The sequence below is a fragment of the Paramormyrops kingsleyae genome, chromosome 7 (assembly GCF_048594095.1).
Source record: "Paramormyrops kingsleyae isolate MSU_618 chromosome 7, PKINGS_0.4, whole genome shotgun sequence".
NCBI lineage: Eukaryota > Metazoa > Chordata > Actinopteri > Osteoglossiformes > Mormyridae > Paramormyrops > Paramormyrops kingsleyae.
In genome coordinates, this window is record NC_132803.1 from 29,507,336 (window position 1) to 29,522,159 (window position 14,824).

General features: G+C 43.9%; 1 long non-coding RNA gene across 1 annotated transcript; it reads right to left on the minus strand.

Annotated features, from left to right (window-relative positions):
• Window positions 1-625: 625 nt before the first annotated feature.
• Window positions 626-14,612, minus strand: LOC111853968 (uncharacterized). Its single transcript, XR_002840567.2, has 3 exons — window positions 13,643-14,612; window positions 12,714-12,799; window positions 626-3,059 (listed from the first exon to the last, which is right to left on the minus strand). It is a non-coding gene; the product is annotated as an uncharacterized lncRNA (long non-coding RNA).
• Window positions 14,613-14,824: the final 212 nt, after the last annotated feature.

Consider the following 14,824-nt stretch of genomic DNA (forward strand, 5'->3'; position numbering starts at 1 on the left):
CTTGCCAAGACCACAAGTACAATCTTTGCATTAGTGGTATTGAGAAACATTCGGATTACCTCAGACATATGACCTCACTTCCTGAAGCTTGAAGTGTTTCCTGTGTCATCTTTTTGGCAGAATTTGAGTGAAGCTAAACATTTACCTTTTGCACCACATTCTAACGCAAAAGATTTTTGTCTTCTTGGTTTTTTCAAGACTCCTGGTGCACCTTGTCAGATTGCCTGGAAGCTGTCCAGAAAGCTGTTTGGGTCGGATGATGGCGATGATTGATTGAGAGACACCATTACGTGCTTTTATGTCCAACTGCTTGGCTCTTGGCAGGGAAGGAGGTGTGCTTGGGTGGGCTGACATGTTCAATTGAATTGTGCAATCTATGGCCACGGTCAAATTCTGGAATAAATCGTTCTGAATTTTTTAGTACTGAACATTTTTAGTAGTGAGTAGACTACCTTAAGATCATATAAACAAGCTTCCAAGTACAAGGAACACGACAGATTTAAAGCAACCCTCTTTATAATACAACTAAATACAACCAATATCACCAATGGTTACATTTATAGTCCTATTTTAAACCATTGCTAATCAACAAACAACTGTAGCTAATAATTTATTAGTGCTAGTATTGTCTTAGAGTGACTTAAAAGGGTCAATCTTGCCGTTGCTTCTCGCTTTCTTCAGTGTGCTTCATACTACGCCACTGACACAGACCGGTGTTCATTGTTTTTAAAGCATTCTTCTTTTCCCAATAAAACGTACCTAGTTTTAAATGAAAGTGTGTGTCTATCTTGCTTCTTACCTTCCAGTTGTGTGTGTTTTTAAAGCTGTGCAAATGCTTACATAAAATGCAGATGACCACAGCGAATACCCTGTAATACCATCGCTGAACAACCTTTTAAAACACACATATTGTCACATATTGGAAAGCAGGTTAAGTTGTGGGTCCCGAGATGACCGACACATTTGATCGTCATAGTCCTCAAATTTTTTAGAAAGGATCAACCAGTTCTTCTTTAGCTTTAGCAGGGTAGTAGAGAAGGGATCCATTACTGGATTGTGGGAGGCATCACAGAGTAGGGGGCAGTCAGCAGACAGCCAATCACAGAGTAGGGGGCAGTCAGCAGACAGCCAATCACAGAGTAGGGGGCAGTCAGCAGACAGCCAATCACAGAGTAGGGGGCAGTCAGCACACAGCCAGACTAGAGATCTTGTTTAGAGAACTGGACTGTGTAAGTGCTCTTCCCCAAATTAGCTTTTCTTCACATGAGCCTGATGGGCCGAATGGCCTCCTCTTGTTTGTAAATTTATGTTCTTTCATTTCCCCTGATGTCAGTAAAGGAAGGAGTGGGACCATGGCTCTTATAGGCTTTTGGTTAACATGCACTCTAGGGTACTGAGTGCATATTTCTACAGTAATGTCTGCAGAGCAGTTGGTGGTTTTCCTGATATAATTGCAGATGTTCAGGTACATGAAGATAGGCATTTAAATGAGGTTCAGTCTGACAGTCATCATGCCAGGTGTTTAGGCTAACGGACTCCATTTCCAGCTTAACAAAGGTTGGCGCTGTGCTGTTTTTTTCCCCCTATAACGAAGCACGGCCACGCATCCATCCGGACTCGAGCGCCGACGGGCCATCAGGTCCCAGACTATGGGAAGGGTCCCATCTCAAGGTCATCCATCCTTTTCCGCAGTGGCCGTATATTCTTGGTTTTACGGGTTGGGGCGGCGATGCGGGAGGATGAGGATAAATGTGTGGTGAGAGAGGGCTGGGCCACGAGACGAGCAACGAGCGTAGAGATGACAATCGCAAATGACAAATGACGATGATGCGCCTTTCTCTGTTCTTGGGGGCACCGCACTTCCTGTGCTGCCGATAATCTTTCCATCCTGTCACCCTGGGATAATAAACTGCCTACACCTGTCACACTGAATTTTCTGCCCTCTGTGCGATACCCCCCCCCCCCCCAATGCACCTTGAGGCTATGAGCTAAAATCTGATTCCCTCCTATCTCTCGCGTAAATGTGAGATTTATCACGTCACTGCAGATGGGAATGTAGGGGAGGCAGCCTCCTCGCAGAGTAAGGCTAGGTGAGTGTTCTTACCATTTTTAGCATAACCTCGCCGTGCTACAACAGCAAGAAGCCACACTGCTACTCCCTGTAAACCATTAGCGCAGGCTGTGCTGGGCGCTAACTAGGTGGTCCCATAAAATGTAATTCAAACAAACCATGATGAAATTACTTAAATTACTAAGACTGAAAATAGACACTAATAATATAAACAGAATAGAAAAACACACAACACTGCCTTGGGTACAAAAGGTTAGCAAAATATTACAGCGATATAAATCTAGGTCAAGCTCCTCTAATCCTTAATTCCAAAAAGTCGTGATACAAAATTACTTTAAATATTCATATGTTTTGTGTATTAATTGGTACTGGGTATTTCTGAATGAGCAATTAAAGACTGAACAGATACTTGTTAAAAATGAGTCAGATAACTTCATTAGAAATGCAATTGTATATGAGGTCATTACGCCCAGAATTATTACTAATGAAGTGTTTCGGAAACAGGCAGCAACTGAAGGCAGGGTGATGTGGGTCTTAATGCAGAAGTAAAAACTGGAAATTTCTCATACGTGTTGCTGTGTGTTTGGCAGTCGTTGCACTGAACCACTTCGTTTTGCCACTTTGTGACAACAATGCGTGATAAAAATCACTATAGTTACGAGAGGAAGAGAGACATAGCAGTTACTTGGAGACTGTCCTAAAAATGTCTGATCCTATTAACAAGATGTGTCTGGGGAGTGGAGAAAGAGGACTGTTTAGCACTGGTAAACACCAAGACACACAATTTATCCAAAAACAAATATGGAAACAAACAAGGCCTGGTTGGCAAAAAGATAGGATGGTTCTACTGTGAGCTCAAACATGACACAGTTCCACCTGCGGAGTGATCAGTTATTCGCAGGCATGATGAAAACTTTGCATACTCCTCCCTCCACATCAGGCTGCCTTCTTCCTGACGCTGGCATCTGCAGAGACTAGCTGGGCCATCCTGAAAAACAGTGGTAATAGTGGATGCCAGGCCTGTTCCGACCCAAAAATTCCAAGGATGACACAAGGGTACAAGCCCAGTTACACACGCACATGTGGTTAATTCATAGACATCACTTCAACTAATTGTATGAGTTTGGACTGCAGGAGGGAAGCAGTACAAACACAGGGAGAAGAGGTCAACTCCGTACATACAAAAAGCCAGGAAACCAACCCATGACTGCAGTATAATCTGTAAGGCTTTAAAACAAGAAACCGTGGAGCAATAAGAGAGAAACTGAACATCTGGACTGGAAGTGGAACTTTCATTGTTTTGCTTTTTCATTGTAAATTTTTTTCTGCCCATTTTCAGAGATCAAAAAGTTCTGGTTCAGAAAGTACAAATACAAACCAAGATTTTGTTTTACCCAACCAGTTGAGTACTGTGTGAATGTGACTCTTTATACTCAACTGGTTGATGAAACAAAATCTTGGTCTGGATTTGTACTATGGGAACATGAACTTTCCACCTCTGCCAGTTGTGTGGCTCGTACCCTTTCCTCTCCTCTGCTCCAGCTGTCTCACATCTGAATATAAATGAGCCCGAACTCAGGCATGTTGAGGTCACTCACCTCAGTTTGGTTTTAAGATGGGATCAGAGAGGAAAAATGCGACATGACTTGATTTACCGAATATGACGTGTATGTGTACTGCCTGTCGCATGATTCGGGTTGATCAAACCCACACTTCAATAACACTTTTCTCAGTAGCCTGTCCCAGTTAACAGATTATCCACACGCAGATGTGCTTTTATAAACACTGTAAAACTCTCCAGATTTCAGCCAATGGACTCCTGGTTCCTTCTCCTGGGCTATTTCTGTCCCATTTATAAATTGCACTTTTGCTATGCCTTCCCAACGCCTCTATTGGATCCAAGATTAGAGGACGATGATATAACAGAGAAAAGGTCATCTTTTTCAGGGTACTCTAATCAGAAGGAAGGCCACACTCATTTCTCTCAAGATGAAGGATAATATACAATAAAAGTCACGGCTATGAACTTAAGATTCAATAAAAATGTAATACTCTGTTCTGCCAATTCATATCTTCGACGGTGCAAGGGTAAATTCAGCATCGTAAAGCTTTACCAAAGAGGGTGGCCAGTTGCAGGTTACCCAGCTCATCAGTGTGTTCCGTGTCTTTCCTGACGACGTGTCACCATAGCGCGTATGGGCTGTTTCGCCATTACACCACCAAATTGTCTATGTCCCTCTGTGCTGCTTATCTGACGAGTCAGACAGAGACAGACATGAAGAAGCAGGGAAGCAGGCCTCCAGCCCGATGGGCCCTCTGATATTTACTTCAGCTCATGCTGGGGGTGAATCAATCTGCTTTCAGGTTCTGAGGAAGTTTCAGTGCCAGTGGCTCAGTTCCTAATGGATTCCCGGAATCCGAAAGACCCTCTCCGAGCCGGACCTGCCACTCACTCTGCTCCGGATAATCGGTTCCTTAGCAACCACTAAAGTGAATCGATTTTTTTTAAAGCTTCACATGCAGTACCTTACCCCTTTTTTATGTCGTTAAAAATTTGCAAATCTTTCTTTCTCTCACCATCATTCAGACATTTTTATAAAAGTTCTTTTTTTTAATTCTTATTACAAAAATCCTTGAGCTTTGAATAATAGCAGGTTTGTACAAATAGCACTTCCCAGCCATGTCACGGCTGATGGATTATTGGTATTATGGATCATGAAGCTGGTTTCTGTACATCAGGACTTTGGGTGCAGATTACTTTTCTCTACTCATTATATTCCCTTCTTTCACAAAACAAGGTTATTCCCGCACAGTGCCTTTCTCATTCCTTTTCTTTTGCTAATGACACCTTGCACTGTATTTCATTTAGTGCAGATGCTTTGAAAAATTAGATTATAATTACACACATCGCACATGTGTATGATTAGTCAATATAACGCTTGGAGTCTATTAAAATAACACTATAATTACATATTTCCAACAGGCAAGTAGGAAACAGTGATGCTAATGTCCAGAATTAGTATTTTTTAAATCTCAGTCTCTGTGACATCAAAGCATTGAGAATCAGCTCCTCTTATACTAGCAGTGATGTGCTTTCCCCTTAGGATCAATAAAATCTATCTGTCAGTCTATCCCAGGGGTACCCAATCTTATCCGCAAAGGGCTGGTGTGTATGCAGATTTTAGCTGCAACTCCCTAATTAGGTCACTAATTAGAGGACTGATTGGCTGAAGAATCCTCATTCCTGGGTTTGAACAGCTGACCTAAAGGTTATCCCAAAAACCTGCATACACACCAGCCCTTTGCGGAGAAGATTGCCCACCCCTGGTCTATACATTAGAATAGACAGATATACTGTATAAGATAGAGAAGACAGACAGATCACCTCTCCGGCTGATGCACAGGTGGCTTGTCCTACTTGCGGCACCCTGGACAGCAGCCACCTGTCAACCTCAGGATCGATGTGCTGGACAGCTGGCCAACATGGCGGCGTGGGGCCCCGCCCTCATTTACGCACGGCTGGAAACGGCTCAACCAGCTGCCAAGCAGTCACTGCTACCCCCTGGATCGTGCCAGGGGGTCGAACCTCACATTACTGCGAGAGACACCGGCTGTAGTCACTGACTGTAAGGATGACCACGTTCCGAAGTGTCCACACACCCTCCATTCACTGACACCTCGGCAGAGTTAGGATGCAGATAGTCAGCCTTAAATCACCGGAATTCCCACGCTGCATCACTCGGTCCCGCCCACCTCACCTCCAGTTACCTCCCCCCTCCCTTCTCCAAATTTCACCCAGGTGTTTTGTCATGATAAAAACTGCCTATCTGGGCTATGCGCTCATCCACCCACTACTGCCCCCTTGTGGTTGTGCAGACACCTCACTACACTATCTAACATTTAATCCAGAGATGCCGTTGTAATATTTTTCCCAGTTTTCATTTTCCATCCATTCTAAAGATTTGTTACATTTTTCCACCAGCACATCTGCCTGAGGGAATGAAACCAACTGGCTACTCATCACACCCTTTATCGGCTATGATGGTGTGCTGATAGGAAAATAGATCTAATCTGGGATGTCTGGGATTCCTCAAAACACGTTGGACTTGTTCTATACTAATGTCAACGATGCCCACAGCCATGCATTGCTCAATTACATCCCATCCCCACCAATTCTGTGAGGATGTGGTCACAGGACCGCACGCAGGCCCAGCAGGACCGCACGCAGGCCCAGCAGGAACGCACGCAGGCTCAGCAGGAACGCACGCAGGCTCAGCAGGAACGCACGCAGGCCCAGCAGGACTGCTTTCGAGGTGATGGACTGGGGGCCTCTTTTGTGGGCTGCGTGGAGAGGATGCTGACAGGTTCACTCGCTGCAGCACAGACTATATGGGTATCACGTTCAGCCATAGGCTCATCTCCCAAGATGCTAACCCGAGAGCTTCAGACACACTTTTATTCCCATTCAGCTATTCAGCACCTCCTCTTCCGACACGTCCGACACCAGGCGGTTGGGAGGAACTTCACAAACCTTCTATCTTTAATGTCTAAGCCTCGATCTCCATCTTTGCTCCACCCGGAACACTGGACCGGTATTTTCATTACTGCTGCCCTGCTGGCACAGTGCATGTCACACTGCTGTATACATTCTGCACCATATTGTCATTCTGCAGAGTTATATCCCCAGCTGTATTCACTGTACTTTATTTTATTGTATTTACTCAGTGTTCTGTAAAAGTTTGTGTGTGTGTATATATATATATATACACACACACATATACATACACACACATATATACACACACACACACACACACACACTATCAACCCTTTATACTATGCATATTATCTGGTGCTTATTTTTATTATCGTCTGTATATCTGTATCTTTTCTGCTTATCTTTACTGCTGGACTAAGAATACTGTTCCCCCTGTGGGGAAATGAAGGGTCATCTGATTTAATCCTATCTTACAATAAGCAGAAGAACAAGAAACCTACTCTGAGACCCTCATTTGCTGCTCTCGGATTTGACAAAAGTACCCAGTATTTTGGTCTCACTAAAGGCCTTATTATAGGAGAGTTTAAGAGGCATGCATTAAAGTCCTTTTAACTCTCGTAGACTCACATCTCACCTGCCCACCGTAAGGAAGGTTAAATCTGTTGCCAAAAAAAAAAACAAACAAAAAAAAAACAGAAAAGCAAGACTTGGGGGGAATGGTGCAGAACGGAACTGTTTCCAGATCCAAGCAGCTTACTCAGACTGTTTGCTCCCCCCTTCAATGCCCCCTGGTGTGTTCTGCTTTCACCAGCATCCTCTCATCACACTCAGCATTTAGCTACACGCTGACTGCGACACTTGCGATGACGCAGTTTGTTGAGGTGAACACAGTCACTGGGGTGAACCTCTTTGAGCAAAGTTGTCACAGAACCCACTCCTGTAGGGTGATTTGGAGTAACTTAGTAACACAGCTTCAATGTCACTAACCATAACCCATTCCTATAGGGGGACACGAACTCACTAACCATAACCCCAAAGCATCTTTGAAGAGCATCAGCTCTTTACAGGTTAACACTGCAGACGTACACAATGCCTACCCGTTATGGTGTTAAGCTTCCAGATCAAAACTGCTGGGGAATTATGGTTGAGTTGTAAGTCACCAACTGGGTTAACCTACTATTCAGTGGTTCCTGTTAATTAAATCTGCATAGTAGTGGTGATGCTAAGACAACAAATTTTAACGAACCCCCCCCCCCCCCAGTTTTAGTGCATGAAGGTTACAGCCTAACTGATCAAAATGTTCACATTTCCTCTTGGGAACAAAGTATACATATCATTCAACGTCCACAAACGCAACCACATTAAATGTAATTAAACTGGTGTTATCTACCTGCTCACAGAAACAGGTAAACAACCAAAGTGCCCGTCGTCTAAATAATAAAAATAAAATATAGCTAAACTGCACCCAGCTTTTGTTATTCGCTCCTAGATGCTACTTATGTATGCATTTTAATTTAACTTGGCAATTTTCTGAATGCGTGACAGAAAAAAAAACTATTAAATACACCTAGTGAAAAGTGAATATATTAAAATTAAATATTTATAAGACTTGGCCCCCCTTCAGTCCATTTCTCTGGCTCCCCCCCATTATCCGCTGCGGGCAGGCAGTAAGTGACAGGACAGAGTACAGCACAGACTGTCAGTCCCAAAGCCTCATTCTCCATTTACCAGGACCTACTACTATATTCCTGCTCCAGATGTTCACTTCCATGTGTCACATCTTTAATTACCACCCCTCCCCCCTTTAATTGCATTAATTTCTGTAATTGCTGCCACCTAATTTCCCTCCCGTTAACACATCCACACAGAGGCAAGCTCGCCAAGGAATGAATTACCAAAGATCTCTGCTTTTCCCACACTATTGCTACCAGATGTCTAGACTTTTCTGAAAACCTAAATTCTTAAAAACCAGTTCCTCGGTGTCACAGAACAGTGAAAGCAGCACTGGATTTTCAAGTCTCCGGCGTCTGGGTCACATGACGACCTGCCAGCTTCGATGTCTCCATCTGCTCCTGTCTACGCCCTGAGCGCACTGGCCCACAGATGGTGTGAGATGTCAGTCCAAAGCACTATACGCGCAGGAGTGAGCGCAAATCGACTGACCGCACCATCGACTCGGGCCCCATTTGACCTTTTAGATAATGTCAGCTCGCACTGGACATCAGGACCGCAGACACAGAGGCTGACAGAGGCCAGACTGACTAAAGCCGTATCAAACGTGCAGAACGCCGCCATACTCTACCTCAGGTACCCACAGCCTGATATTCCCGAATAACAGCCAGCAACCAGATGTAAAGAATAACATTTAAAATGAATTACTATACATTTAGCTATAATTTCAGTTTTTAGCCATTATATTCAACCAACCTAGTTATTTTGCTACTGTCTCTCTTATTGTTTACATACTAACCCTTTGCACCACCCTTGTGTCCAGCCCCCCGTTTCATATGGTTCTGTGTTTTTGTATTTTAAGCACTGTGAAAACCTTCCCCCAGTCAATGATGTCTGTATGTTACACTGTGGTTCTGAGGAAACATTATTTATCCTGCTGTATACCTCTATATGGATGGTAAGACAATAAAGCACACTTGACTTGAAATTCAAATCAATTCCATCAAGGACTCCAATTCTACTCTGATTTGTGCAGTTTAACAATAACTACCAGAACCTTTAATGAATGTCCCCTCCCTCTATGCACTGCTAAACTGCAGCAGGGTAATATCAGAGGCAGCGTGCCATGAAGTACATTATTTGTGCTTCATGAAAGCTGGCGTGATGGACACAGCCCTCGTCCGTATCGATCAGCGGTCGAAGCCCGGCAGGATCGAGTCAATAAGAGTCACTCTCCATACCTCGCCCAGCATTCCAAGCGTAACGCTTTAAATTTATGCATCATTAGCGGCAACATAGTGTTTTCTGCGCCCAATCACCTTGAGGCTCCTCTCAGACCGCGAGCCACCATGGCAAGGAAGCCCCTCTGATGGGATTTTTCTGGTAAAGGGCCTTTTATGAATGATTACTGTATTAGCTTTTGACCGCGAGCCCGTTCCGTTATCAGCGAGCTGGAAAATAAGAAGCCGCCGCCAACGTCTGCTGCCTCTAATGCTCGGCTCCCCACGTCCTCATCATTAATCATCTTCGTAATTCATAAGTCAGAGAACCGAAACCCCAGCGAGAAAAGGGGGGAAACTGTTGCTTGTCGGGGTTTCAGAAGACATTTTCGGCCAACACACACCAGTAAACAGGGACAGACCAACTCCTGTGGGAACCCTAGGCTGACAAGGGTATGCAACTCCCCCCTAAGTGGGCCATCTGGTTAGTCTTGATTTGTGTTCATACGTTTGTTTAATTTTGTTCTCTCCAGTCTGTTCACAATTTGTCTACCACCCTAGCAAGACAGTATCAAAGACACAGGAGACGTAATGTTAGTCTTGTATGTCTGCACCGTTTCCTTCTTCTGTTAGGCTACTTTGTGCCAGTTTGCTTGGCAGTGAAACAACCGCTAGCCTACCACTAGACTTCCAGTGTGAAAAGAAAGCTGGGTAGCGTGAAAGTCTCAAAGTCGGAACAGTCCATTACAGCCAGGAGGGGAATTTTGTCTCTCCTGAAAGCTGTTGCTAAAAATGCAAGTAATAGACAAGTCACTATAAAAAAAATGATCATATTATCTTATATCCATGAATGTAACTTCTGGAAATTCTGTCCTCATGGGGACCCTAGTTTGTGGGATCCCCATGCTACTATCTGTATTTAACATATGGTAAGTCCACCCCTACTGACGACTCAAACTGCCAGATCAAAAATACAGGATTAGGCAAAGTGCCAGCTATACAATGTTCTGACATCCCATCCAAGGTATCCTGAGGTTCAAGCCCTGTGGCAACAGACTTAGTACGACCTTTTTCATAAAAAGTGGTATCGAAAAGGCATGGATATATGGAAAGAAAACGAACAGCAACTCCTGCATCAACTACACCAGTTAAGTCGTCATATTTACATCTTTATGAGGTTCCACCACTAGGTGGCATCCACTCTTGTTCCACACTTTCGAACAACACATTGTTTCTATTTATTTATTTATTTGTACATTTGAGCGATATTCAGCTGCTGGTATTAAGAATGTATAAGAATCAAGAGGATTAGGGACTGTCACCTGCAGCGAGTCAGCGATTTTCAGAGCTGCGTTTGGCCGTTCCGATGATTCACCGGGGCAGGAAATACCGGTGTCACCTTGGGGGAGGGGACACTGACGGAGTAGCACACCATGCAAAGGGGGGGATTCTTGGCCGTCCTTAAACCACCGATCGGGGGAGGGGAGCGGGGAGACCGGACCGTGGCAGTGAAGCGTGATGCCGTTGACATTTAATTGGCTCGAAACGCCTTCCATAACGAGGAGGAAGCAGTGCTGGAAGTGGGCGGCTAGTCCAAGCTGTGCGAGGAGCACGGCTGCCGCTTGACAAAGGCCAAAGCGGACGTGAAGAGCATGCATGCATCTCGCGGTGCGGCACTACACAGCTACTGCTCTACACCTGAGTCTGTAGGAACCCGACGAGCTTTGCAGTCTCCAGAGAACAGGCTGCAACAAAATCTCAACATCTCAGCTTTGCAATCTTTTCCTTTCGATTTCTGTAGCTTTTTCCCTCCAGATTTTCCCCTGATGCTATTTCACAGACACACGCATCTGTCGAGCAGCCAGAGTCCTCCTGGTATTCAGCACATATTCTACACGACGAGCCCGCATGGAAAAAATGACGACCAGGCTTGGTCACCACCCACCACCATCATTTGCTTGAATATGCTCCACTGGAGATTGCAGGCTCCAATCATCCTGTCCTTTTAAATCTAGGGGGTCCAAGCACCCCTCCCACTGCCTCATGTCCTTCCTGATAAAAGGCGAGCCTATTCGGCTATATTTACCTTTTCTATTTTACCTTCAAGTACCTTTGAGTTACTAGAAAATGATCCATCTCCCTTTATTGGCCGGACAGTGAATGAAACCTCCACCAGCAGTCATACCAACACTCATCTGTCCACTGTTTCCACTTTCAATACAGATTTCAATACAATAATGGCATCAGGCTTCCCAGTCCACCTCTGAACAGCTCACAGATTCCGAGGAACAAGTATCATGTCGGCAAGGTGAAGAAATGTTTCTGAATATTTATTATTTAATCACCGCACTGTCAGGCTTGCCTGCCATTTCAGCTGCAAGGTATCTTTCCTTGTTGGGTCTTACCAGTGACGCCTATTGTAATGTCATTAAGCCTAATCCTAGTCCAGCGTAACTCAAAAATGGATAATGAGTAATACCTAAAATAAATAAGGTACACTAAGGTCTTGGAGGGAAAAAGCCCCAAAAAAAGACAGCAAAACGCATCCTCTCTCACTCATACACAATAACAGGCTAACAGTTATAAATTGGTGCAGGAACTGAGCATGTGCCCAACACCACCCATTTATCACGCCGTTCCCTGTTTTATTCCTGCTGTGGTGCGGATTGAAAAATACGGTCCCAGTACATCTCCAGGTCTCCTGCCACTTGTTTCCTCAGCCTTGCTTGTGTCAGCTTGGATTTACTACATTAAATTCTCCCCACGCAAAGTTATTAAATTCCCAAAGGAGCAGGGCGGGCTGAAGGACCTCAATCTCGTTTTTTTAACATTTCATTTATTTGGCTTGCTGTGTTTGTAGTTTTTTTTTTGCCTGTTTCCCAGTATTTATCTGCTACCCAATTCCCTACAGCAGCTTCTTGCCCACCATGTGACATCATTCCCAACACTGTAAAACATGATCGCCTTGCCTATCCTCCTCATTTCCCTCTGTGCCATTCACACACCAGTGACCTTGCTATCGCAATATAATTTGTTGGATATCAGCACATTTGACATGTGTAAACAAACTGTAAAACCATTAACGGCAATTGCATTAAGTCTGTGAATCGACTGACTTAAAATTAAATCCAGCACAGGGACACCATTTGTTAACTGGGATTGGAATCAAAAGGTTTAGATCTTAAGAGAACACTTGCTGTGGTATGTCTGGTAAATGTAACGGTAATTGTTATACTAATCAAGCATGGTTTACCTGTGAGTTTTTCCTCCGACTGACATTGTGGTTGTCTGCTACCCTCAGTGGGCAGTAATGGCACTGAGTGCTGGTAGGAAGGTTACCTAGCATGAAAATTCAATAATCATCAATAAATCAATCAATCGATCGATCAATCGATGTATTGGTTCATGAGATAAACTTTATGCAAGTCTATCACTGCTATCACTATACCCGCCATCAGTATGCAAGAAGGTTAAAATTTTTGTAATTTTTCCATCTGCCACACCCTGCTTCTCTGCCCCTCCGATTTCCAATGAGCCACGCCTGATTCCCATTAAGTCTTACCTTTCTTTCCTGCCCTCTTGTTAAGCATTCCCAGCTGCCTCCTGTTTGCTGCCTAGTGAGTCTTGTACTTAAGTGCTTCCCAGTTCTGTCATTAATATTGTACCCTCGTGTTGCCTGTGTTCTGCCCATTGTTATTCTTCCTGTTTGGATCCCTTGTAATTCTCTTGGTCATTTTCCCCTGTTTAGTTTAATAAACTCCCTTGTGTTTGTTCATCCCGCTTGCTGCCATGTCCTTTGTCCCGCTTGTTAAGACACTAACTACTTTTACATGGCATCCATCATAAAAAACACTGGCCAAATTAACTGGAAATGAGGGGAGGGGTGAACATACCTGCAGCTTTACCCTCTGTATTTTTGTATACATTTGTATCAAAACATCCATCCATTTAATTTCCTAACGGCATCAAAACAAAACAATAGGCCCATGCCTACCGCTGCAATATCTAGTGAGCATTTGAAACGCATTCTGTTTCGGCATGTTATAGTCTACTTAAAATAACTGCGTAGTAATGCAATTAGAGTGAGAATAATAAAATATTAAGAGCTTCTACAATTAAAAACTGGATAAGGGCAACATTTTTAAGGCATAACCACATGCTTACAAATACGGGGAGGCCTACCAGCGCTATGTTGCGGTGTGCAGTCCGTGTCCACGTTAAGTTTCCAAATCCTCCATCATGGTCGTCGGCTCGTATTTATTTTAACTTCCCGTTTGTTAACAAATTTGCATTTCTCGACTTGATGCTGCAGATTTAAGGCAACACTTAAACCTGAACCAGGCCATACTCCTTTGATTCATGAACAGGCCGCGATAATTATTATTTTTAGAAGCTGACAGCTTCTAAATTACCACTAATTACTGTCAACTTTGAAAGAAATATATAGCGAATGCCATTTAATGATTTTCGATAATATCATAAAATCTAAGGCTTTTCGTTTATGTGGTATTTTAGAACTTCCTACACTGTGACTGTTGTAAATATTTTTTCTATCCATAAGCTTATCATAACGTGTTTATTAATAATGCATAATATAAAGACTTAATCTTCTCGAGTACACTGAGGTATGCTTTGGCACGTAGCTCTGCACTTTTGCACGCCTTGCTGCCACCAGAGACTTAATGGATTTTGGTGTAGGTCATCAATTAACAAACCTCGTCACGCAACCGGTCCGGGGGCATCGATCCGGACGTAAAACGGCCTCTGTTAGCGAAGCCATAAATCCACGGCCACAGTAAGTAACAGAAAAGCGAGGCGAGTGAAACCTGCTATACAAATTATAAAGCACTGAATGTCTCAGATCTTCGTATAGTGAGATTAACCTTCAATTCAAAGCTTTTAAAAAAATATAACTCGTGGATGATTCATAGAGACTTGGTAACAACTACGTTGATTTAATGCACTTCTTGTTGAATGTAAAGGCGAAAGTGGCACATTGTCACATTGAGGGGAGGCGACGGCTATAACTACTGTATGAGGCGAGCCGCGCTGCTCAGCTTGAAGAGCAGATTTATAGATAGGAAAACGGAATAAAACGCGTAGGGAGACACCGGTCAATGACACAGACCTTAACAATGAGAAACGTACGCGGTGCACGACAGCGCGTCGGCTTTGAATTACATCAAGACACGATGGACCTGCGGCAGCCGGTGTTCTAACTAGTTGAGCTACCTATCGAGACGTACTATCGAGCCTTTTTGCGCATGTGCAGTTCTACCGTTTGGGGGTTAGGGTTAGGTTTTAGGGGTTTGGGTTAGGGCAGGGGTACCCAATCTGGCCGGTGTGTATGCGGGTTTTCGCTGC